The sequence below is a fragment of the Lissotriton helveticus genome, chromosome 4_1 (genome assembly GCF_964261635.1).
Source record: "Lissotriton helveticus chromosome 4_1, aLisHel1.1, whole genome shotgun sequence".
NCBI classification, from domain to species: Eukaryota; Metazoa; Chordata; class Amphibia; order Caudata; family Salamandridae; genus Lissotriton; species Lissotriton helveticus.
In genome coordinates this window covers 1,096,241,961-1,096,265,874 of record NC_136063.1, presented here as the reverse complement: position 1 = coordinate 1,096,265,874, position 23,914 = coordinate 1,096,241,961, and the positions used below count along the sequence as shown (strand labels likewise).

The following is a 23,914-nucleotide window of genomic DNA, read 5'->3' as shown; positions in this document are numbered from 1 at the left end:
TAATGCTAATATTGTTTTAGAGATACCCTGATGTATCAGGCCCTCTCCCAGATGTGGTTTTTATAAATCAAAGATGTCCTAAGTTCCATGTTTGGAATTACCCTATCCCCCACTCCAGGGATTCGAGCAAACAGAACGCTGTTCGCATCAATTATATATGAGTATTTGAGTGGAAACTTTTTAGGTAACGCTGCACCGCTGCCTTTGCTTGAATCATGGACAGCCAGTATTAGTTCACTGTCTTTTTTGATTTTTGAACGAGTGATTGCAGCTACAGAAGCCGTTTGCACAGCCCCCTTTGCGGCTTCATCAGCCAATTAATTCCCATTAACATGAACGCCATCCCGTTGATGACTCAGCCTGTGTATCACGTGAGTGTTTTGTAGTCCGTTTCGCAACTGAACTACTTGTTCCCAAAATGTTTAGTGCTTGATTGTGCTACCTTTTGCATCTTTGAAACCGCTTTGAAGCCAATTCTGCAAATATTCATTGTAAGATTGTACACAGTAAAAGAAATCGCACACTATGAGTGTGGGGAATTTGCAATCCGTATTTTCAAGTGCCATTATGAATGCTTGTAGTTCAGCTCGCTGAGCTGTACAATCTCCTAGAGATTGCGTTTTAGTGACCATAGGTCTGAATTTGCCAACGCGCATACGACCTTTAACGATCGCGCATGCCGCACTATAAGCTTGTTTACAACCGCAGCGGGTTTTGCTGATCCGTCAGTATAAATTATACATTCATAGTCGTCTAGAGGTAGAATATCAGTAGGCAAAGGACATTCGTGTTCGTATTGCAGGAATGCTTGTGTTTTCAAATAAGGATCAAAAACATATTCAACATCAGTTGCAGCAAGAGAAGTAACCCATTGTATCCATCTCGGATGTAAAGCTTTCGCATTTGGAATGCTAGCTTTTGTAACTGCCTCTAAGGCTGGTACAGGAGTTACGACCATAATGCGTTTCCCCTGTGCTAGGGCTCTTTCTTTTGCTACTGCTGTCAGAAATTTTTTCTGTCAAAGTGAATTTTATTTATGCTTGCGTGTACAAATGTGATTTGTATGCATTTGGTACTTTTTCACCTTCATTAAAAGTTAAGTAGGTGAATCCGCATTGACCCGGAATGATTCGGATCACTAAGTTGTGTACGTTTACACGTGTTTGTAAATGTTTTCTTGCTAACATGTCTGTTTGTAGCGAACGCAAAATTTCTGTGTGTTCTTTAGTCCAATTTATTGTTTTAAAATCAGTTTTGATTAATTTGTAGAGAGGTTTAACCCATTCTGCGTAGTTTAAATTGTACGTTCTTCCAAAATTTAGAGGTTGGAACAGCGCACACTTTTCTAAAAAGTTGGCTGCCAGGCTTTTGCCTTCACTTGATAGTTCATATCCTAGAAAAAGGATGTTGAGATGGGCAATTGTTGAATTTTTTAAAACTGAATTTATACCCTTCAGAGGCGAAGCCCAGTATAATGGTGTTCACCCTGTTCAAGTGCCTGTTCAGGTCATCGTCTGTCAGATAGATATCATCGACATATGACAATGCCTCGTCATCATAAGTTTGTAGTATCTCTGTTACCCTTGCTGAGAATAACCCTGGACTATTCTTGAATCCTTGAGGGAGACGACCGCATTGGTACTGTGTCCCCATTATTGAGAAAGAGGTCAAATACCTACTTTCAGGTGCAATGTTTTGGCAAAAGAAACCGTTTGGTATGTCTAATGTGGTTTTATATTTTTTTACGCACAATGTTATTCATTAATGCTGTACTGTGTGCATTTTGCACTGCTAATGTTTTACAACAAGAGTTTAGGTGTCTTTAATCCAAAACTAGACGATATGTATTGTCTGGTTTGGAAACAGGTTACAAAGGATTGTTCATTGATGAGGTGCAAATTTCAATCACCCCTTGATATTCAAGTTGATCTAAAATCTCCCTGCCCTGTTTTTTAGCTTCTTGCCTAATTGGATACTGTCTTAGTGCAGTAGGATGATCTTTTAACTGGATTTTGTGGTGAGGCGAGTCCTCATCCCATCCTACCTGATTTTTGTATAATGCTGTGGCTTGGGCAACTGCTTGGGGCTTGGGCAACTGCCCATTTCCAGGCATAAGTATATTTTAAATGTACTGTAATATGGTTAGAGAAGGCTGGCATAATGATGTCCTCATCATCGGGCCCACCCAGTAACACCTAATGTGTCCCAGGTGTGCTACAACGCCTGATTACAGCGGAGCTGGTATATTACTGAGAGTGCAGTGTTGGGGTTTAGTGACGTGACAATTAAAATGGCTTGGCACCGGAGTGTGAAGGCGGCGCCACAGGTACACGGCAGGCTCTGATCAGAAAGACTGGTCATCCCCTTGTCGCTTCACTCCAGGAAGCATTGGCTGCTAATTCTCAGCGTATGCATGTGAAGGGAATCCCCCTCTCACACCTACAAAAACACCTTAGCGAGTGTAACACATAGTCTGTATTACACCAACCACCCTTTTTAACTTGCACCAGCACTTTTTTAATAGGTCCTGAGGAAAGCCAGATTAATCCTAAGGCACTGGCTGAAACATGTCGACCGATAATGGATGTAGGCGGTCGTAACTCACCACCAAACATCCTCTTGCCTTATTTTTAACCGCTGACGGTGGCCCAGTTATTAAAATTTAATTTACCCTCGGGTACTGGGACCCCCGCCAAGCCGTTTTAATTGTCACGTCACTAAATCCCAACACTGCACTCTCAGTAATATACCAGCTCCGCTGTAATCAAGAGTTGTAGCACACCCGGGACACATTAGGTGTTACTGGGTGGGCCCAATGATGAAGCATGCCACCAACCAGGTTGGTGGGTGAGGGCTTCATGAACACACCAACAAGGTGCCAACTGACAAAACTAGTCAGAGTCCAACCCATAAAGTCATATGTAGCTAGCCTTCTTTGTTGATACATATAAACCCACGGGGACATGGACTAGCTTTCTAGTCCTCTCTCTCTCTCTTCATACGTCTATAATGATGTCTTCGCCATGTGGGCACTCCCTGACAAATTCTGGTGGCCAGTCCCGTTCTGCTAGAAGTATTTCATACCCTTTTGAAAGTCGCTCCCAAAAGAGTGCTTTCACTTTTCTTGGTATGTCTCCCTCCATCCGGAGTATTATTTCATATAACCTATGTGGAGAGCTAACCCTGGTATCTGCAGTTTCAACTTCAATGTCGTCATTCAAGTCCACTGTCTCCAGAAGTCCCTTCAGGTTCTGGCGAGCTATTGATACTTCTGCTGCGCTGTCCAACATTGTCTGAGCCCATTCTCCGTTTTTGAGTTGTGTCCTCAAGATCCTCGGCATGTCTGATTTTTAGACCTGCTACCTTCTTTTTGGTGAATTGAGGTTTTGGTTTGCTTTTCTGAACGTGTTGATCGTCTTTGGACTTCACGCGTTCTTCTTTTTGATCTGACTGTCCTCTTCTTTTGGATGTCTGTGACGATATCTGAAAGGTACGAGATGAACGTGTCTCAGTATTTTGATACCTGTCAGGTTTTCTCAAATTATCCCTATTCCTGAGGTTGTACCTCCTTTCAGAGGGCTCCTTTTGAGGAGACCTACCTCGGGATTGAGAATCTTTCTCTTTTGAATGATGTTTGTTATTTTCCCACTTCTTTTTAGAAGAGGTAGGAGTGTTCTTAGTAAAGTCCTTTTCAGGACTTTCAGACAGTTGTAGTTTAATTGTATAATTCTACTAATCTTTGTGTATTACTAAGTAATTCATCGTCCAACATTGCTTCAATGTCAGGGTCAGGGGTATAGCTGGCTAAAACCGGCCAAGTTGCTCCTGGTCTACCTAGTGGACCGAGCCGGGTAATGTAATTTAAATGTTTTAGGGTGCCTTTAAACCAGAGCTCGTGCTCCTGGTATGTGTGTGGAATTTCGATATCCTCGAAAGGAATATATTCCTCGGGTGGATCATCTTCTGTGTAGAAGTGAAACAAATGTGTTATTGGATTTGTTTCTGGGAATACTATCCATGACTAGAATACCTCTGTCTGGTGATATTAATGTGCCTCTATCACAAAAACTGCTCTACCACTTCTTGATGTTAGGCCAGGTTTTATACGTTTTAGAGTGATGGCTCTCCTTAAATTTATAGGAATGATTATAGCATTCTCATCGGTTTCAGCAAAACCTGTTAAATTAAAAGCTGGTACGGCGTTGTCGCCTGTAGCTCCACCGGTTTCGGTGTAGTTGCCGTTTTCGGTCATTGTTTAGTGAAAGTTGCAGAGCAAGTTTCAAGAGAACAAAGATAAGGTGCACAATATTTTGGAACACTGTATCCTACAACGTTGAACAAACAAAACAGCTAATACATAGGATTTTTCGTCCTACTCCGCTATGGCGGATATTATCCCTACCCACTCCTGACGTCTTATGGAGTTTTATGAGTAGGGATCTCTGAGAAAAGCACAACTGAGTTACTTCAGTATTTAGTGTTAAATTAGTGCCTTACCAAACCATTGGGTGCCATGTAGTGTAGTTCCTATATCCCCGATAGGCTTTGCGCATTGGAATAATATACACTATAGTTTTGACATTGGACTGAGGTCAGCATGTCTCTATCGAGTCCATTAAGCTTAATTACTTGTGTGTGCCAGCTAACTCAGAGGTTACTAGAAACTTTCTCGAATGAACAAGAAGGTATTAGTTTCTGACAACCGCATAAACATGACAACTTTGTTTCCCTTTAGAGTCGGAACAATATCTTCAGAGCCGTGGAAACAATATATAACCGTTTTACTCAGTCAATCATGCAAGCTTCATTTCTACAGAGTTGCAGAGAAATAGTGAGACTGTTGTTTCTATTTATTGAACAGTCTTATTTCTCATGCAAGAGATATTAACTGCTACAATCGTAAGACAGAATGCGAGGTATAAAATGTATAGCGTTAGCAGTAAGATAAAATAATACTGTAATAGCATGTCTTGTAGCTATGACATATATTCATTAAAATACATACATAAATAACACAGGCTAAAATACTCATCTGGTGTTTCTAAAATAATCCTACCCCAGTGTATCTAACCTAAGTCTGGTACAAGGGAAGAAGTAGGTGCTGCTTTAGTCTGGTTTAGTTATGCCAAGAGTTTCCAAAAGTTTCTCTAGGTTCTAATCAGCTCCATACCTTAGAATGATAGAGGTTGGTATCTCTTTCTCAGGACTCAATCTCTAACACCCCGCTAGGGGAGTCAGAAACACTGGAGCTGGATTCTCGGCGAGGAGGAATACAGCATCTGGTCAGTGCGTCAGTTGGGGACTTGACTTCCTTCGGGACTTGCTGTGGCGAGCCGCATCGTGCAAGTAGGTAGCCAAACCACACCGTGGTTTGCCATAGCAAGTGAAGGTATATTTATACCTTGAAGGTGTTTAGGAATGCCAGTATTGACGTAAAAGTCGTGCATAAGAACGTCATGAATGAACCCCTAAGGAATAGATGTTCATGAATTAGAAATGAATTCTTGGAGAAATCAAAATCCAAGCAAGGGGAAGTCCTAAAGACTTAAGAGTGTGGTTTTCCAAGAACTCGTTGTGACGTAGATGAACGGATGTAAATAGCCATGCCTGTATTTGGTTAGCATGAGCAATGCCTAAATAAGGGCTGGATTTCTATGCCTAAATAAAGGCAGTGTGAATTGTACCTATATAAGGGCATGAATCGGGCAATTCATACGAAATCTAAATCGACACATAACAAAAGGTGAAGAGACCAGACCATTAATCAGGACTTTGGCTGCTGGATAATTGTACAGCAATCGTATCCATGCCAGAAACCCTTTGGGGATGTCGATGTTGTATGTCTTTATTCGATAAAAATATCTTAAAAGTGTACACAATCCGTTCATCAATTTAAAAAGACATCAATGTTATAAAAGCAAAGGGTATCGTTTTGCCATACATACAGTACAATGGAATTATAAAAAGGGTATAAAAGATGTAAAAAGTCCGTGAAAAAGTTGCATGAAATTTAAGAACAATTTATGTACAGTAAAAACCGCAACAGTTAAAGGGACTTTGCTGGAGCTCCATAATCTACAACTTGTTCGCCCGGAAGAGCTTAGATTTAATTAGCCAGGCACATCCCAAATATTTTGCTGTCCCACAAATTACACAGGGGATGGAGGTGTCCGTTGTGAGAATACGCAATGCCTCCCTGTAGTTCTTAGACCCCAGATTGGAACACACAGGTTTCAGCCATCTTCTTCTCGCCTGTCTGTACACTGGACAGGCAAAGAGAAAATGGGGAATGGATTTTGTGGGAGTAGCACAGCCAGGGCACCCACTTTCCCTCTCCCTCGTGTGTTTCCACCCCACTGTAAAGTCGTTCAGAGGGAGTGTGCCAGACCTCAACTTCAGAGACAGTACCCTGTCTCTCGGGGATTCAATAAAGTCTAGGAAGGGTTCCAATTTGGGGGTAGGCTTGTGGTCTAGAAACTTCACCGTCAGAGAGCCATGTTTCAAATTACGTGTGGCTTCGTTAGACACCCACTCCCAATAGGCCTTCTTGACTACTTGCTTTGGTGGCGGGGTCTGGCTTTCCCAGGCATCTGCTAGACCGATTGCCCCCACCAGCTGTTTCAGTTTAGATACCCAGTATATCTTATGTCCTGTATCTAGGCGGACCAATTCGGTCAGGCCAGAGGAATAGTTGCACAGTTCTGGGGTCCTTCTAAGGCGTACCCAGAATAGAAGAGGGCGCAACCTTGCTATGTCCCTTATTGAGTGTTTCCCTTTGGGGATGTCCATACATTGCAATAAGTTGAATAAATAATCCCATTCGACTGAATCAAAGGCCTTCGTGGCATCTAAACGGACAGCCACGAGTGGCAGGGTGGAGTCTACATTGTGCAGGATGGTAAATAATGTACCGAGATTATGGGATTTCGCTCTCCCCAGGATGAAGCCTGCCTGGCAGCACTAATTTCTCCATCAGGAGGTTCAACCTATTAGAAAGCATCTTTGCAAGTATTTTTGGGTCATTCTTAATAAGGGAATCACACGTATTCGCAGGTTTGATCAGCTTTAGGAGAGAGGTAATGAGGGCTTCCCTCATAGAGCATGGGAGAATGCCTGTTTCATGCGCTTTTTCATAGACCTCTTTAAGTATAGGTATCAGTTGGTCTTTATAAGTTTTGTAAAAGTCTAATGGAAGGCCATCTGCCCCATGGCCTTTCCAGACTGCGTTTGCATGATGGCAGTACGTATCTCATCCGCCTCAAATGGTGCAACAAGGAATTCTCTCTGTGTGTCTCATAGCCAGCCAATAGCCACACCCTGCAAGAAATCAGAAAGATCTAATAGATGGTGTCTACAGGTAATGTAAGATTTGTATAATATGCAGTGAAGGTATATAGTATGTCCCTACTGTCTCTGTCTCACCCCATCATCATCCGTTAGTTCCGCAACATAATTGGAGAAGCGAGGCTTACGGATCCCTTACCCCAGGGCTTTGCCTGGTCGTTCCCCTTCGCCATATCTACGCGCTGTGAAATATTTCCCCCTGAAACAGGTCTCCCTTTCTGCAGTATCTTTATAGTCTGAGAGCGTATCCCTGAAGGTTGGCTGGAGTGTGCCGTTAATATCATTCCCCATTTCTCTTTCTAGTCGTTTAAGCTCTCCCTCCAAGTGGTGCAAGTAGCACTGAATGTCTTGCAAGACACCAGAACTCTTGGCTATGCAAAAGCTGCGTATTGTGACCTTAAAGGCCTCACATACTACACCTATGTGTGTGACAGAGCCTATATTTCTTTGGAAAAAGTCAGTAATTTCTTGTCCCAGTTGAGACTTAAAGGTCGTGTCTAGCAACGTTTCTGGAATCAGTCTCCAGCTTCTGGGAGCTAAGCATAACATCAGCGGGGATAGTGTCAAGCAGACCAGGGCGTGGTCAGAATCAGTCCTGGCCAATTGCTCAGCTTTAACTATCCATGGGCCAATACCCCGAGTGACAACCCAAAAATCCAGTCTGGCGCAGGAAGAATGCATTGTTGTGTAATGTGTTCCTTCCTTTTCCTCTGGGTGATTGTCCCTCCATGCATCCATGAGGCCATTATCAGCCATCATATTGGACAATTTACCATGAGTCTTAGTGTAGTGGCGTGGGAGAAGATTAGATCAGTCATTAACAGGGTTTAATACTGTGTTAAAATCTCCCCCCCAGATCACATGTGTGGAGCCTATTTCAAAATTTCTGCCCCATAGTTTGGCAAAGAACTCTGGTTCATCTGCATTTGGGCCATAGCAGCACACCAGCATAACAGAGTGTGACTCCAACCTACCACACATCATGCAGTATTTCCCGTTCGTTTCTGAGGTCATGCCCTCCATGATGAATGGGGATTTTTTTTTCATCAAAATCGCAGTACCCCTGGAGTATGAGGAATACGATGAAAACACCCTTTGCATGGCCCATTTGCTGGCAAAAATGGGGGAATGTGTCGGGTTCAAGTGTGTTTCCTGGAGCATAGCGATGTGTATACGTGTCTATCTAGGTATGCTAGTATCTGCCTGCATTTATGAGGGTCTCCCAGACCCCTGACACTCCACGTCAGAAAGCGTATGTTTAGAGTTTCAGCATCTTGATTCATTGGGGAAGTATCATGAGTCCTACCAGAATATGTAGAATTTCCACTGCCTAAAGTCCACTGTGCATGTATCAACAAATCTATTGATCTCAACGTATGTCCTACGAAACTATTAGATAACATTCCCAGTCCCCGTCCCCCTCACCAACCCACAACAGCAACCCAATCATGATGGTATCTATGCGCCCACCCACCTCCCATAAAACATAATGAAGCATTCAACTGTTAGAGTCCCAAGTTATGCTGGGAACGCCCTTGGCTTGGGGGGTACAAAAGGGGGCACACATGGTTTTCTCCTCCCACCAGGTGATGGAATAGACCAGACCTAGTCCAGAGTGGTAGCCCAGCATAGTCCATGTTTAGTCCCACTAACTACATTGTTTCTTCTTCTCCCTCCGCCTCCCCGCCACCAAATCCACTTATCTGAGTGCAGGATTGCATTAATGCTGTCCAAGTCCAATGCATGTTGAGCGCTTAGTCAGGCAGGTAGTCCTGAAACATATTGACAAACCTTTTGTCCTTAAGAGTGGGTAAAGATTATAGACATCTGCACAATCTCATGACAGATCTGAGGGGTTCCAGTCTCTCACCTAATTCCCGTGCCGGAGATGTTTATCTGGACGGAGTGTCCCGTGACGCACGAGGAGAAGTCTGTCTTTTAATTCGCTTGAGGAAGTCCTCCACCTGTTGTGCAGTAGTAAAGAAATGTTGTTTGCCCTGATGTGTAATGCGCAAGCGTGCTGGATATGGTAGTGCATAGTCAATTTGTGCTTTACGCAGTTTTAGCTTTACTGGAACAAATTTCCTTCTCGCCTCTTGTACTACGGGAGTGAAGTCAGGGTACATTGTGAAGTCATTTCCCTCAAAATTCAAATTACGTTTCTCTCAGGCCAACTTCAAAGCCATGTCGCAGTCCCGATAATTGAGGAAGCGATCAATGATAAGGCGCGGCTGACTTCCCGGGGGATGCTTGGTGCCCGTTCTATGGTCAGGTGTTGCGAGAAGGACTCAGCACCGAATGTTCCACGTAGTAGGTCTTCTACGAAGTCCTCCATTTTACCAGTATTGGTGCTTTCTGGAAATCCAATAATGCATACATTATTACACCTACTGCATGCTTCTAAGTCCTCATTTTTTTGCAGCGAACCTATCCATTTGAGCGATGTTTTTTAACATTTGGGTCATATTGTCTTCGCCGTCCGAAATGCATTTCTCCGCCTTCAATAATCTCTCTTCATGCTTGTCCAACTTATGGATGATGGAGTCCATTTTAGTATTTATGGAATCCATTTTGGACTCTGTAGAAGTTAGGCTTTGTTGCATTACGAGCAGGAGGGCTTTCACATCATCTTCTCGGGAGGTCTCTGGGTCTTGTACCCACTCTGCGCCTACATTATCTGGGTCATCCACACAAGATCGCGTGACATTTTTCCGAGCTTTGAAGGGTAACTTTGATTGCTTGCCGTCCTTTTTCCCCATGATGGGCCCAGCGCAAAGTTGCTATGGTCGTGTCGAGATTCCAAGCGCCCAGGCCTAGGTAATCGTTGATTCAATGTGTTTCAAGGGATCGGATAAGGATCTAGCCTGTTAGTCTCTGCATTTTTTCAAAGTACTACTATGAGAAATGCAAACTATACATTTTACAAGTAAGTGACCTGTACCTTTGTTTACATAGTTTGATAGTAGCCAAGATCAAAAGTGTAAAGTAATGAGCCGTCATAGATACAGACTGCCTAAATTATGTGTGTTTGCTTGGGAATATCCCATCCCTAGTAATCTTTGTCTCAAGTCTGAGTAGAATGGCTCAGAACAGAATATTTTCTCCTAAGTTAAGTAAGATTAACAGGTGTTAGTTAGCTGGTTTCTCTCATGTTCCTTTCTTAAACACTGGAAAAATCAATATAACAAATTACACCAGGTTTTAGGCTAAATGTAAGAACTAACAATTGCGGAAATCAGTCCCACCAATATATCACACCACCTATACAGGTCTCAAAGGTTGAACTGATTGGGAAACACATCAAGAACCCCAACATTTGCTCTTCTGGATTTATTTAAAATCCACATAATATCATTCCTGTGGATGAATTTTTGATTATTCGCCTCCTGCACATAGATGTCCGTGTATTGGATTTCGGCCGATTCATGACTTAATAGAAAGCTCCAGTACAACAGAAGGACCCAAAAAGCATTAGTCCCCGCTGCCACCATGGGCTTCCTCTCTTTACTTTATGTCTAGAATAAGATTCCCTTTGGGTAAATAGAATTTACGAACATCCACTTCTCAGTGACATAAAAGGAAAACAAATATTATAAACACAAACACAATTATAACTCTGGAGGCTAGAAAACTAAGAGCAATGCATAAGGTTTAAAAACATGAGATAACAGTGAGTTCAAAATAAGCACAGTTTATTCATACATAAAATTAATAAAAATTACATAAAATCACAATAAATTTGGGAACACAGAGAATATAACAAGGGGATGAATCAAACCATAAATTCATCTAATCAAATTCATACACCTAAAACAAGGAAATACACAAAAAAAACCAAATAAAATGTCGATAGTATTATTCCCTTCAATTCAACGCGTTTCGACGGACATTTAGCCTATCGCCGTCTTCATCAGGAAAATATAGTCTGTATTCCCAAGCAATCTTGTATACCGAGCCCGTCACCCACGTGAGGTCATCAATAGCTCTTAGCACGGACTATATGCCCTCTGTTCATAAGGCACAAGAATCAAAAAAGGGCCTTGACTCCTTACTCAGAAAGGCTGAGTCCAACTGAACTTATTAAACAAAACAAAAGCCAATCCTGGAACGTTAATCCAACAACAATAAAGTTTCAAAGACAAGCTGCTTTGATTAAAGCAAAAACAACCTATTTATATTTCAAGCAAATTTATTCTTATTCTGTGAAATAATCGTTTTTCTTTTTAGCACACTGTTTATCGTGCATGGAAAATACAAAATACAAAATGCATACAGTTATATGTACATTATATACAAACAAATAAATCCACAATTTCAAACACACTTGGCCATTCATTCGTACACCATCCTTTCACAACAATAGAACAAATAATAATAAAAAACAAAAAACAATGCGTCCAAGCATCGGAAAATAAATCAGTCCAAAATATTTCTTTTCATATTTTTGCAAGCTTATTGTTGTTGTAATTGTCACAAGGTCTCTTGTGAACCCAAATAAATGCAAAATGAGATTGACCAGATGCTGGACGAAAAATGGTCGACGCGTTTCAAACCCCTATAATTAGGGTGGGGTTCTCCTCAGGACCGGATTGGTTCTTATTCCAAGAAAAAGAACGCAACCAATGGTGGACAGTTAAGTTTCCCAATGGAGTTGTATTTTCCCAAAAGATGTAATGCCAGCAACCGGTAATGCACAGTTCCACGTTTGCTGCGCTGTCATTAGTATTAAGGGCGTCGGCTCCTGTTCAATGCGGGACGAAGGGGTCTTCTGTTGTGCTAAACATGGACACCGCCTAAGGAGAAGGACTGCTCTGTTCATAAGGCGGCAGAAAGATGACTCCGCAGATTCCAGATGGAGGAGTTGGAACCACCTTCCTCAGAGAGCCTCGTGAATCCAGGAGCTGCTGTCGTCCCGCGAGTAGTCCGCTCGTCTCTGACTACTGGTAGTCAGAGACGAGCGGACTACTCGCGGGACGACAGCAGCTCCTGGATTCACGAGGCTCTCTGAGGAATCATCATTACCCTACAAGAGCCAGAATAACATCGGTATGCAGTGACGATATTTATGCGCTGCAAAGAAAAGATACATTATAACAACCGTGCCGGAGCCAAACGAATAAGGTCTAACCAGTTGAGATCCAAGACTTGTACCGCGAGCCTTTTGGATTTTTAATACTTTTTATATAGATTATCCGCCTTATCACTACTTATCCACATCGGAAGGTGGTTCCAACTCCTCCATCTGGAATCTGCGGAGTCATCTTTCTGCCGCCTTATGAACAGAGGGCATATAGTCCGTGCTAAGAGCTATTGATGACCTCACGTGGGTGACGGGCTCGGTATACAAGATTGCTTGGGAATACAGACTATATTTTCCTGATGAAGACGGCGATAGGCTAAATGTCCGTCGAAACGCGTTGAATTGAAGGGAATAATACTATCGACATTTTATTTGGTTTTTTTTTGTGTATTTCCTTGTTTTAGGTGTATGAATTTGATTAGATGAATTTATGGTTTGATTCATCCCCTTGTTATATTCTCTGTGTTCCCAAATTTATTGTGATTTTATGTAATTTTTATTAATTTTATGTATGAATAAACTGTGCTTATTTTGAACTCACTGTTATCTCATGTTTTTAAACCTTATGCATTGCTCTTAGTTTTCTAGCCTCCAGAGTTATAATTGTGTTTGTGTTTATAATATTTGTTTTCCTTTTATGTCACTGAGAAGTGGATGTTCGTAAATTCTATTTACCCAAAGGGAATCTTATTCTAGACATAAAGTCTTCTGTTGGTACCCCATCCCTTTGGTTTGGGTCCCTCTCTCTTTTATTAGAGCTTCCTCTCTTTACCACAAAGGGCATAGGAAGCTTATCCATTTTGGTAGTTTACATCTGTCTTGGGACTTTGGTATATATGTACAGAATTCTAATTTTGAGATTTTCCAAATAGCTAATCCGTAGATATCGCTATTTGGAAATCACAAAACGGAAAGGATGTAATCTGCAATTTCCGAATAGTGACTAACATGGAATCGCATTTGCTATTCGGAAATCGCAAGTTCGGAAATCGCGAAATTGCACAACTTACTTACACATATGGGCCTAGATGCCATTGTGTGTTAATAACAGCACATACAAACAACATATATTTTATAACTACATACATTCGTTATACATACAGGGTATAGGGTTGTTATTTATATATAGCACCAGACCCTCCCTTTCAGTCCTGGGGTAACCTCTAGTTACACCAGAGCTCCTTCACTGACAGATACTGCCTTGTAATAGTAATACAAATGCCTCTATGCTATCCCTCCTGCTCCCCAGTGTTACACGTTTGAGTCACAAAAATTCCCCGAAAATTGTTTGAAACTATGCATCCTTTTTGAGGCCTAGCCCAGAATTGTCTCCAGTCTGTCTGCCTCCTTCTAGGAATGTGCATCCAGGACTGGCCTCAGTGCACTAGGTTGAAGCCTTGTGGTGTAGCACACAGCTGTAACACAGGTTCCTTTTTGAAAGTGCTAAATGTCTAGCTGTGTATAATTAGTGACATTCTAAAGTCATTGCTTACAGCTTGAATGAAGGCCCTGCATGTCTAGTGGGCTAAAGTGTTAACAGAGTTGAGGGCCCCAAAGCCATTCAGGGGTCTCTCCTATGGTTACGTGGGACAGTTGATAAGTTAAGAGGCCTGCATGCCTAAATAAGTTTATTCAGTGGTAGAAATCGACCACCCACACCACGTAAAGAAAGGAAGTTTCTCCTTATGGCCTCTAACTAAATCTATTTTTGTTTCAACTTATGTAAAAGTTAAGATATACAAGTAATCAGCAAGGTGGTGCAATTGCCCAAATCAAAACAGCGAATGAGGAGGCCTTCTTCTTCCCAGCGATTTGACATGCCAAATCGAAGTGGCAATAGAAGAAAAACCCCAGACTGTGGCCCTTTGGGTCATAAATAGCACTCAAAGCCCATGCATATCCCACGAGTATGGTGAAACAATAGGGCGCCTCCTAGCTTTAAAACTGCGTATGAAGGATGCCAGTCGTAATATATCATCCATGAAAGACAAGGCAGGAGCTTTAAAGACTGGACCTCAATATATATTGGCCATTTTTCATGACTTTTACTCAGAACTGTATAAGACGGAACAAATCAACTTGGAGGAGGTAGATTTTACCGTATTAGGAACACCTGTCAAGATAGATACATCGATGGTGGATTCATTAGAGGCACCCATATCAAACGAGGAGCTAGCTATTGCAGTTAAAATGTTAGCAATGGGGAAAGCAGCAGGGCCTGACCAGCTACCAGGGGAAATATACAAACTGTTTTTTGAAGAACTTAAAGAGATCATGCTTGATACATTTAGGGCTGCTCAAATCGGGGTTGCACCGAAATCATGGGATGAAGCTATTATAGTTGTATTTAGTAAGAAGGGAAAAGAGACTGATCTTCCGGGGTCATATCGTCCCATATCACTCTTAAATTGTGACGGGAAGATTTACTCAAAAATTTTAGCAAATCGGATATCTAAAGTCATCACTTCACTAGTTTCTGACGATCAACATGGCTTCATCCCAGGTAGAGGAACAGTGGCACATATAAACAAAGTCATTACTCTGTTTGATATTGCCGAAGTTGAGCATCGCAGCTTAGGGTTGATATTACTTGATGCAGAAAAAGCATTTGATCGTGTGAAATGGCAATATTTATGGACATTAATTGAAAATATGGGATTTCCCCGGAAATTCATGACGGCATTGCAAATTTTATATGAGGCACCAACTGCCAGGATAGCGTCCATGGGTGCAACTTCAGATGTAGTGCAGATAACTAGAGGTACAAGGCAAGGGTGCCCCTGCTCTCCTCTCCTTTTTGCACGATATATATAAACCCCTTTATTGGTATGCTTTCTAATAGTGAGGCTATTAAACCGTTCTGTGTGCGTGATATCCCTCATATTGTTTTCGCCTTTGCTGACGATATTGCAGTGACTACAGAGGACCCGACTCTCGCATTAGTAGAAATTGAACGTTTAGCTAAAATATTTGGTCAACTATCTGGCTATAAGCTAAATGCTACAAAAACACAGCTGGTTTGTTCTCAAGCAGTGAGGGTCAATGATCCTAGAGTAGTTGCAGAAGCAACTTATTTGGGGGTTAAGATAAGGGCAGCAATGTCGGAAGTAGTTTCGGTTAATTGGGTATCACTATACAGAAATATAGCGGAATCTTTAGAGAAGTGGGGGAGATTACATTTTACCTTGATAGGCCGAACCAACGTCTTAAAAATGAATGTATTGCCAAAGGTATTGTATCTTTTTAGATCACTACCATTAGAAATATTACCAGCCCAAATACAACAATTACAGGCTTTATGTGCTAGATTCATATGGTCTCCTGGTAAACCGCGCAGAGCTATGCGGCTTATGACGCTACCAAAAGACAGGGGAGGACTATCAGTCCCTGATTTTTTATTATATTATTATGTCTGTTTTCTACAAAAGATGCCTATTTTATTGATGGGAGGTGAAGAGGGAGACAATTTAATAACATCAAGCTGCAATACTTCTATATACCATTTAACCCTGGGAACGGCAGCAAATCGGAGTTTGTTTAGGGAGATAGAATGGAGCTACTACAAAAGAACTAAGTTCAAGACGATAGCAGCAGCCAGTAATATCTGGAAGAAAGTACGCAAATTAATAAACTTAGGAACTTTAACTTACTATACCCCATTAAATGCGATAAAATTGCTCCTATCTATTTGTGGTGATTGTGTGGCGAGGGCCTGGCAGGCTAAAGAGATTAAGACGCTAGGCGACTTGTATGATCAAAGTGGTACGATTAAACAATTTTCATTACTTTCACAGGTTTATGGGATATCACAAACACAATTTTAATTTTTTTTTACAAATTAGAGACTTTTTAGTTAAAAAAAAAATCTGAAACTGTTATCTAGCCCCTTGATGGAAGCCCTAAAGGCTCAAAGTAGAATTGGTGGGCTATATAAAATTTTAAATTTAAGAAAAAAGGACGACTTGGAAAAACATATGACATACTGGGTAGAAATTCTTGGCGGAAACGAAATAGACATATCAGTGGAGGAAGCGATTGTAAGATCTAGGGAAGTTCTCATGTCAGCAAATTTACAAGTGCAATTTTTTAAAACTTTATTTAGGTTATATTATACACCCGCGCGGATGAAAAAATGGGGTAGTAAATACGATGGCAAATGTTTTCGATGCGCTTCACCCGATGCGGATATAGATCATATTTTTTATTCTTGTGGTACATTGTCTACTTTCATACAAGCCATGGAATGATTCCTATCTGTTATACTAGAGACACCTGTTTGCATAACTCCTGCCTTGTTGCTGTTAGGGATGGGGCAGGATGTTTCCAAGGGGGAAGTCTATACAAGTATAGATATTTTTTATTTGTTGTTATGACTATAGCCCGATTATGTATAGCGGGGGATTGGCTACGCCCGGAGCCTCCAAGCTTTGAGATGTGGAGGGCTAAGGTATATAGAATTTCAAGCCTGGAATTTAGTCTTTATTCGTTAAAAGGGGCAAAGAAACGGAGATTGGGTCTAATGATTTGGGAACAATTTTTGACTCAAATGGACAATTAACTGAACTAATTTGCAAATTTTAAAGAATTATGTAAGGTAAAAGGACTAATAGTCCCTGAAAATACAATATGATAACTACATTTGTTAAGCTAAAGCACAAATGGGGATATGCTAATGATAAGGTAAATTCATTTTTTTGTGGTAGCTTATTTGTATTTTTTTGTGGTAGCTTATTCGTGCTGCATATTCTCTTGATAAAGTCTATTGAAAAGGCTCAGCTAGATAAAACAATGTATAAAAGTTATCTTAAAATTATATATATATACGGACATTACATGTTGTCAAATGTCTCTCGTGCTCTGCAAGTGTGGAAAAAAAAAAAAAAAAAAAAATACAAAGCCCATGCATATCGGGTTAGCAAGAGAAGGCCTACATGGCTCCATGGCGCTTCCAGTTAGGTTCTTGGTTACTGAATGAAGCCAGAAAGATTAAAGACTAGCTTCACGAAAGTGACATGTGCCATCCTAAAATGTTATAACCCAAAGGTCTTCTCTGGCAGATAAGGTACAAATTGTAGTTTTTTTCTAGTTGCAACTCACTTCTCCCATTTAGCTTCAGACGAGTGGCCGTTGCCCCTTCCTGTCTTTTAGCCAATTTTAATCGTTTGAGCAGGGGATTATTACCTCTTAATTTCCCATTTTTTAAATTATTATTTATAAAAGGATACATGCTATTCATACAGGCATGATTGTGGATGTTCCTGATGCATTTTGGGTGCATTTTCTTAGTTTGCACTTGGTTACCACCAGTTCAGAATCTATGGCAACAGCATTTCCTAAATGCCCATTTCACAATTAGGAAATGCTATGTATTAGGAAATTGCAAATAGGAAATCCTATTTGCGATTTCTTATTTTGCTATCCTAAATGCAATTTCTGCTGGGTAGGAATACATTTTGTGACACTGCATATGCCTTTTATACATAGTTAATTTAGCATTTCTTACCTGACCGAAATAGCCATTGGGACCGTCAAGAAATGCTAAATTCTTTTTGTGCATATGGGCCTTAGTCTGTAATTATGGTGTAGCTGTTCTGGCAGGGGATTCTTTGCACCAATCCCAAGAGAACCTTTTATTATCGTCAAGGATATTGGTTAACTGTGGTATAGCATGAGTATTCAGTGCGAAATTGGCAACAAGTGTGGACTTTGAGATGTATAAGGAAATGCTGGCTATGCAACTCTGCCCTCTTGGCTATGAGACAGTGCTAGTGTAATTTATCATCACCCTCTGCCATAAACAGATTGATAACACTCCAGATATGCCCAGCTGTACTAGCGCATTCACTTGTTCAAGACATGGGCATGCAGCAGCAAGTTGATTGGAGGAGCAGATACAGAGCCACTTTCCAGAATACCACAGTTGGATACAGCAGCTCAAAGGATTTGCTGGGTTTGGTCATTCCTGACAGGCCACATCTGGTCGGTCAGTCTGGCCCACTTCATCTTAAGCACAGTCAACCTCATGTGTGGAGTTCCACAGGGATCCGCGCTCAGCGCCACCCTGTTAAATGCCTACATCACACCTTTCACCAGCATCACCTGCGCCTATGTAATCAGTATCATAGCCTATGCTGACAAAACCCAGCTCATACTCTTCCCTCTCATACAAGACACTATGCTTGCATAACCAAAGTCACCAGATTGATAAAAGCCAACTGCCCCAAATTCAAGACGGAATTAGTACTTTTCTACTAAGACTCCTCGCTCTGGGACTCCACTTCTTGGCCTCCTGAACTCCGACCCACACCCCTCCTGGTAACCCACGCAAAGAACCTCAGAATAGTAATAGACAACCAACTCACCCGCTTGCACACACTCTGGATGCTCAAGAAGATCTTCAAAAGGCTCCCCATCAACACTTGAGGAACTGTCACTCAAGCCCTCATCACCAGCAAGCTGGACTATGGCAACGCACTCTATGCTATAATTAACGCTCAACTGACCAGAAGACTCCAGACTTTACAAAACTCTGCGACCAGGCTCACCCTCAACCTCCCATCCCACAATCACATCAACCTTACTTCGAGGAGCTCCACCAACTCCAAATCCATAAAAGAGCACTCTTCATACTCCTGACGCACACATACAAAGACTAACATAACATTGGCCCGACTTAACCTCCACAACCGGATAACCTTTCACAAATCTAACAGACACCTCCGCTCAGCTGGACTCCTACTCGCACCTGGTCTGTGCCATAGGACCAATCCGGCACACTGCTGCAGCTCCTAGAGCCCTTTATCTTCACTGAATGGCCTGCCCTGGTATTTCCCGCTTTACTGGGAGACTGCAGCAATCATCTCTAGAGACCTCTCATTGCTGACATTCAATAAGCTATAGTGTCTAGCTTCGCAATAACAGCATGCCAACTTTTTAAGGCATATTCCCAGTCACCAGCGGCCATTACTGGGTGCATTTTGATAATAAGCTCAGAGTAAAGCCTTGTTAGTAAGTGTCTGTATCTGGAGTGATATTCCAGATGCAGAATCATTTTGTTTGCCCGCTACCAGAATGTTTGTGTTGCAATATTAAATGTTTATTAGAGGACATGGAGGAGTTCTGAAGAAGCACGTCTGATTTACATAACTCAGTTCATGCCACTATACCTAGACTTTTTATTGTTATTTAGTGAATTTACTAATTTTATGTCTACCCTTTTTTTGGACCTAAAGAATTTCTTCATTATGGTTTCTTGTTTTCCCTAGCAGAGCCAATTAGTGACTAACCTCTGTTTTTTTACATACCTGCATTAGCTGTTATATAAGAGTGCATTAAGCCATTAACCATACCATTTTTTCGAGCTTTTCACTGCCTATGGCATCCTCTCACTGGATGAAAGATGCAATGATGGGGAGTGATATTTGTCTGCTTTGGAAGTATGCAGCGTGAGCTTTAAGTACTAGAGCTGTGCTTTTCCAGATCTGAAACTGATTTAGAATGTCAACATTTCTAGCTGACCTCTTTGTTGAACGCACTTCCCCAAGCCCTGGATGTATCTACATAGTGCCCAGATCTAGTAGTGCTTTTAGGTATCAAGAATGTGGCCAACAGGCAATTGTCACAGAAACAACTGCTGATGCTGCAGCAAAACATGCAAACCATGTCTATGAAGGATCCCCAGTACAAGTCAATGAAGTTTTAAATGTTGTCATCTGGTTTGGTGTAGGCATTGAAGGCTATCCTTCTTTGATGTTTAGCTGAGCGTGATAAGATTAGATCTAAAGTTGTTCCTTTGTCCGTGACTGGACAATATATTGATCCTGGGGAAACCTATTTTATCTGTTCTTTCTACTTTCCTTTAATCCTCTAACTGGACTGGGCCCTTTACGATTAGATGATCAAATCCTTTTACCACTGAGGCAAAGATCCTCTGATAGGATGGGTGGACATTAGAGTGACTAAACTCACTGTTAGGTGTTCAATAAGGACCACTAATTGATAGCCAACTCACACATTTGAAATCAAATTTAGATACATTACTCTCAAAACTATACTATAGATATGAATAATAGCAACTGGAAGTTCCAACCTCCTAAAGACATTAAGATGAGTAAGAATTATACAAAATAATAACTCTGCAGTTGCAACACAAAATAAAAGAAGCAACACCTGTTGTTCCGTTAGGGCTTGCTGATTCTTTCTACAATACATTTAAATAATCTATATTAATCAAATGGTGAATCAACAAGATGTAATAATAGACTCAGGCAAGTTGGCACATTTAAAATATGAATTTTTATATTAGAGATGCAAAGTTCATCATAATCAGAAATTGCTTAAGTTGCTCAGTTAAAAATATGATAGCTTTAATAACTATGCCAAGCCTTTAAGCTTGTGTTTGAATCAAAATTAGACACAGATTTACAGGGTCCACCTACCAAATCGGTAGAAGAAAAGTTTGTAGACTAACCGCTCAATTCTAAGGGATAGAAGGATTCAATTAGAGTCCATTAGGGGCGAGTCCATTAGAATAATGCTTAAGGATAGTTCAGGAGAAGTACCGTCTATATGCCGCCGACTGTAGCATAGACGAGACGGTCCTACGATAATTACAGACTGTCCAAAGTTAGCAAAGAGTTCAAAAATCGGATTGCATTCAAATCAGTCTGTCTGCAATGCAATATAACATGCCTCAGAAAACAAGAAGGCTGCGTTCTTCATAAAAAGAAAAATAAGTCTGTGTTGCTGCGGTGCAGGCAAAGGATATGCGTTTGCGAAACAATGCGTTGCCCCTTCTTTGTAGTTTCATCTTTTATAAGTTATTTAGTAAAGTCCTAGTGGCGTAACATCACACCACCATCGAAAGGCTATGGTCACTTCATGTCAAATAAAATTGTTGAACATCAAGCTGGTTTCTCATACTTGTCATGGGTAATGAAACTTAGAACGTCCACATAACCTTAACATTGCTATAAAGAAATACAAAGGTGAAGTTCATGGTCAGAGTAGAAAATATATTCCCACAGGAACATTTCAATGCCGACATTCAAAAATACGCAAGGGACAGTGGTGTACAGAACAAACAAGTTACATTACTCTTGTAAAGAACAATTCATTGTGTTAAATTCAGGGGGAAAGGTCAATATCAGTGAAAAAGCATCTCAAAGGAAGGAAAGAAAGGCAGTTAAGTTAGCATCACATGGTCAACTAAAATACATTTTAACTCTACCTTACTTGAGACGAATTCATGTCAAAATGTATGAGCTTTCACGAGTATTATTATATTCACTGTCTACTGCTAATATATCTTACACACATTTTTACATTAATCTTGTAAATGCACGTTTTTCAAAATACATAATTCTAATATTGTTTGAATGTTTTCATATTCTGTAGCATTTCTAATAACAGTCAATAAAATATCAAGTTCATATTTCATTCTTACACATTTTAGATTTGATTGTCTAAATAATGGCAATTAGCAAAAGGCACATACATTAGAAAGCCACTCAATTTTAACACAAACTTCCATTAATAAGCATACGTTTTATCAGTTCAACTCCATTTATATATTAATATTATTCTACAAGTATATCCTTCATCTTATTTTTAAAAGGACACTTTTAAAATGCTTCTACTAAACTAGCCTCTATTTCATGTATCCCTAGTTATCGTGTGTAATATAAAATTGTAACTTTTGGTGTTTTCCACCTTATAAATGTGTCATATATTATAATTTTCAAAAACTCACTGTATCAAGGCTAACATCTTTAAAGAAGAATATAAAACTGTTTGACCTTGTCCTTGGAGTTACATTGTGGATCCTAGAACATGCAATCTGTTGAAAAAAAAACACTTGGACTTATTTAGCGTTGGGTGGACGTGGAACAGCCGCCAAGAAGCGCCATGGATCTTGTCTATTGTATTACGAGTGCACAAGGCCAGTGGCACTCAAAACAGGCCAGATGGAACATCTGACAGTTTCTGGCGGATGTCCCATTTCGCAAAACTCTTTCGCCCTTGTTCCCAAACTTGACCTTAAGATTGAAGGACAGATCATTGTCCTAAGAATTCCCTATAATATTATAACGGATATTTTTCTGTACTTTTTAGCATCTTCCTGATAAGAGAGTTGGAATTCTGGTAGCCTAGCTGAGGGCAAGAGTATTGTGTTTTTTTAAACATTTTCTGCAGTTATGGGTGCTACCAAACTGCTTACGCTAAACACCTCCTCAGTTGCTCACAAAGGGACAATGAAGTAATCTGCACCACGTCCCAGCATCTCTGAACTTGTTCTTTCCAAAATTCCTCTGAGGTTGGTGCTCAAGTGTGATGACGCTAAATGTAGTCCTTGCCTTCCCTTCCAAATTTAGCACTGATGGTCTTTTATTTGCCTGCTGAAAGTGGTTGAGGGGAGTAAACACTTCCAAATAATACCTACAATTTAGTCATGTCTAAAAGACCACGGATTTCCGAATTCTAGTTTATGGATTTTATTGTAAGGCCAAAAATAATTGGATATACACACATCGGAGAATCAGCCAATATAGGTACAGAAAAATCAATACAGAGCCAAATCTACGCATTTAATTAATTCGACATAGAAGGCACAAAGTAATAAACTCCAAAATTAGTATACAACCCAAGATGGAGGCGGAATCCAAGTCCTTTTTCATTAGGAATGAAAGCATAAATTATCTTTCCTACACTACTCTCATTGGTGATGTTTCTGGCTGTTTCCCCCATCTCATTTCCCAAAGGTGTCAGCACGTGTCGACTTCCTAAGAAGTACTCACGTCAAATGGGTCAAAATAGCTTAAGGCTAGGGAGCTCGCTCTTAGGATGCTCCTTCTCCTCCGAATATGTAGAAGTATGATTTCTCTGTACCTGCACATAATAAAAAAAAGGACAAACTCAGCCCCTTCCTAAATGTATCACATGACGAATCAATTCACTTTCAACGGTTGTGGTGAATTTCCATCACTTATTTAATTAATTCTTCTTTTCTTCAAGTGGCCTTGGAGTGCAAATAGGCCAGGCACAGACTCTTCAAAGACATTCCAGTTATCTCCTTAAACTAAAAATAACAAAGTTGAATTCTTGTACCTGCAATGGGATGAGAGCATACTGTTCTTGTTCACAAAAACAATTAATTTAATTATTTCTTTTAGCTACCAAGGATTTCGAAACTATCAACAACTTGCAGCTTTGGGCTTACCGTGCAGGCAACTTAAACAACACACAGTTACATTGATATGAATATAATGTCATTCTGTACGTTATGCGTACACAAATGATAGTGTGTCTAATACATACAAATCCTACTTAAAGATAAATTGTTATCATTCTATGTTTAGAATGTTGAATAAATGCATTTGATAAACATAATACACTGCACTCGATGCAAATATAGCTAAATGCGTTTAAACCATGAGTATAATGCACCCATACAGTTTAGAGTGCTGTTATGTTATAGAGGATTTGTAGCGC

The 23,914-nt window shown here is 40.6% G+C and overlaps 1 protein-coding gene across 1 annotated transcript in view; it reads left to right on the top strand.

Moving 5' to 3' along the window:
• The window catches only part of GALNT12 (polypeptide N-acetylgalactosaminyltransferase 12), a 1,011,450-nt gene that overhangs the window by 810,412 nt on the left and 177,124 nt on the right, over window positions 1–23,914 (top strand). The window lies entirely within an intron of this gene.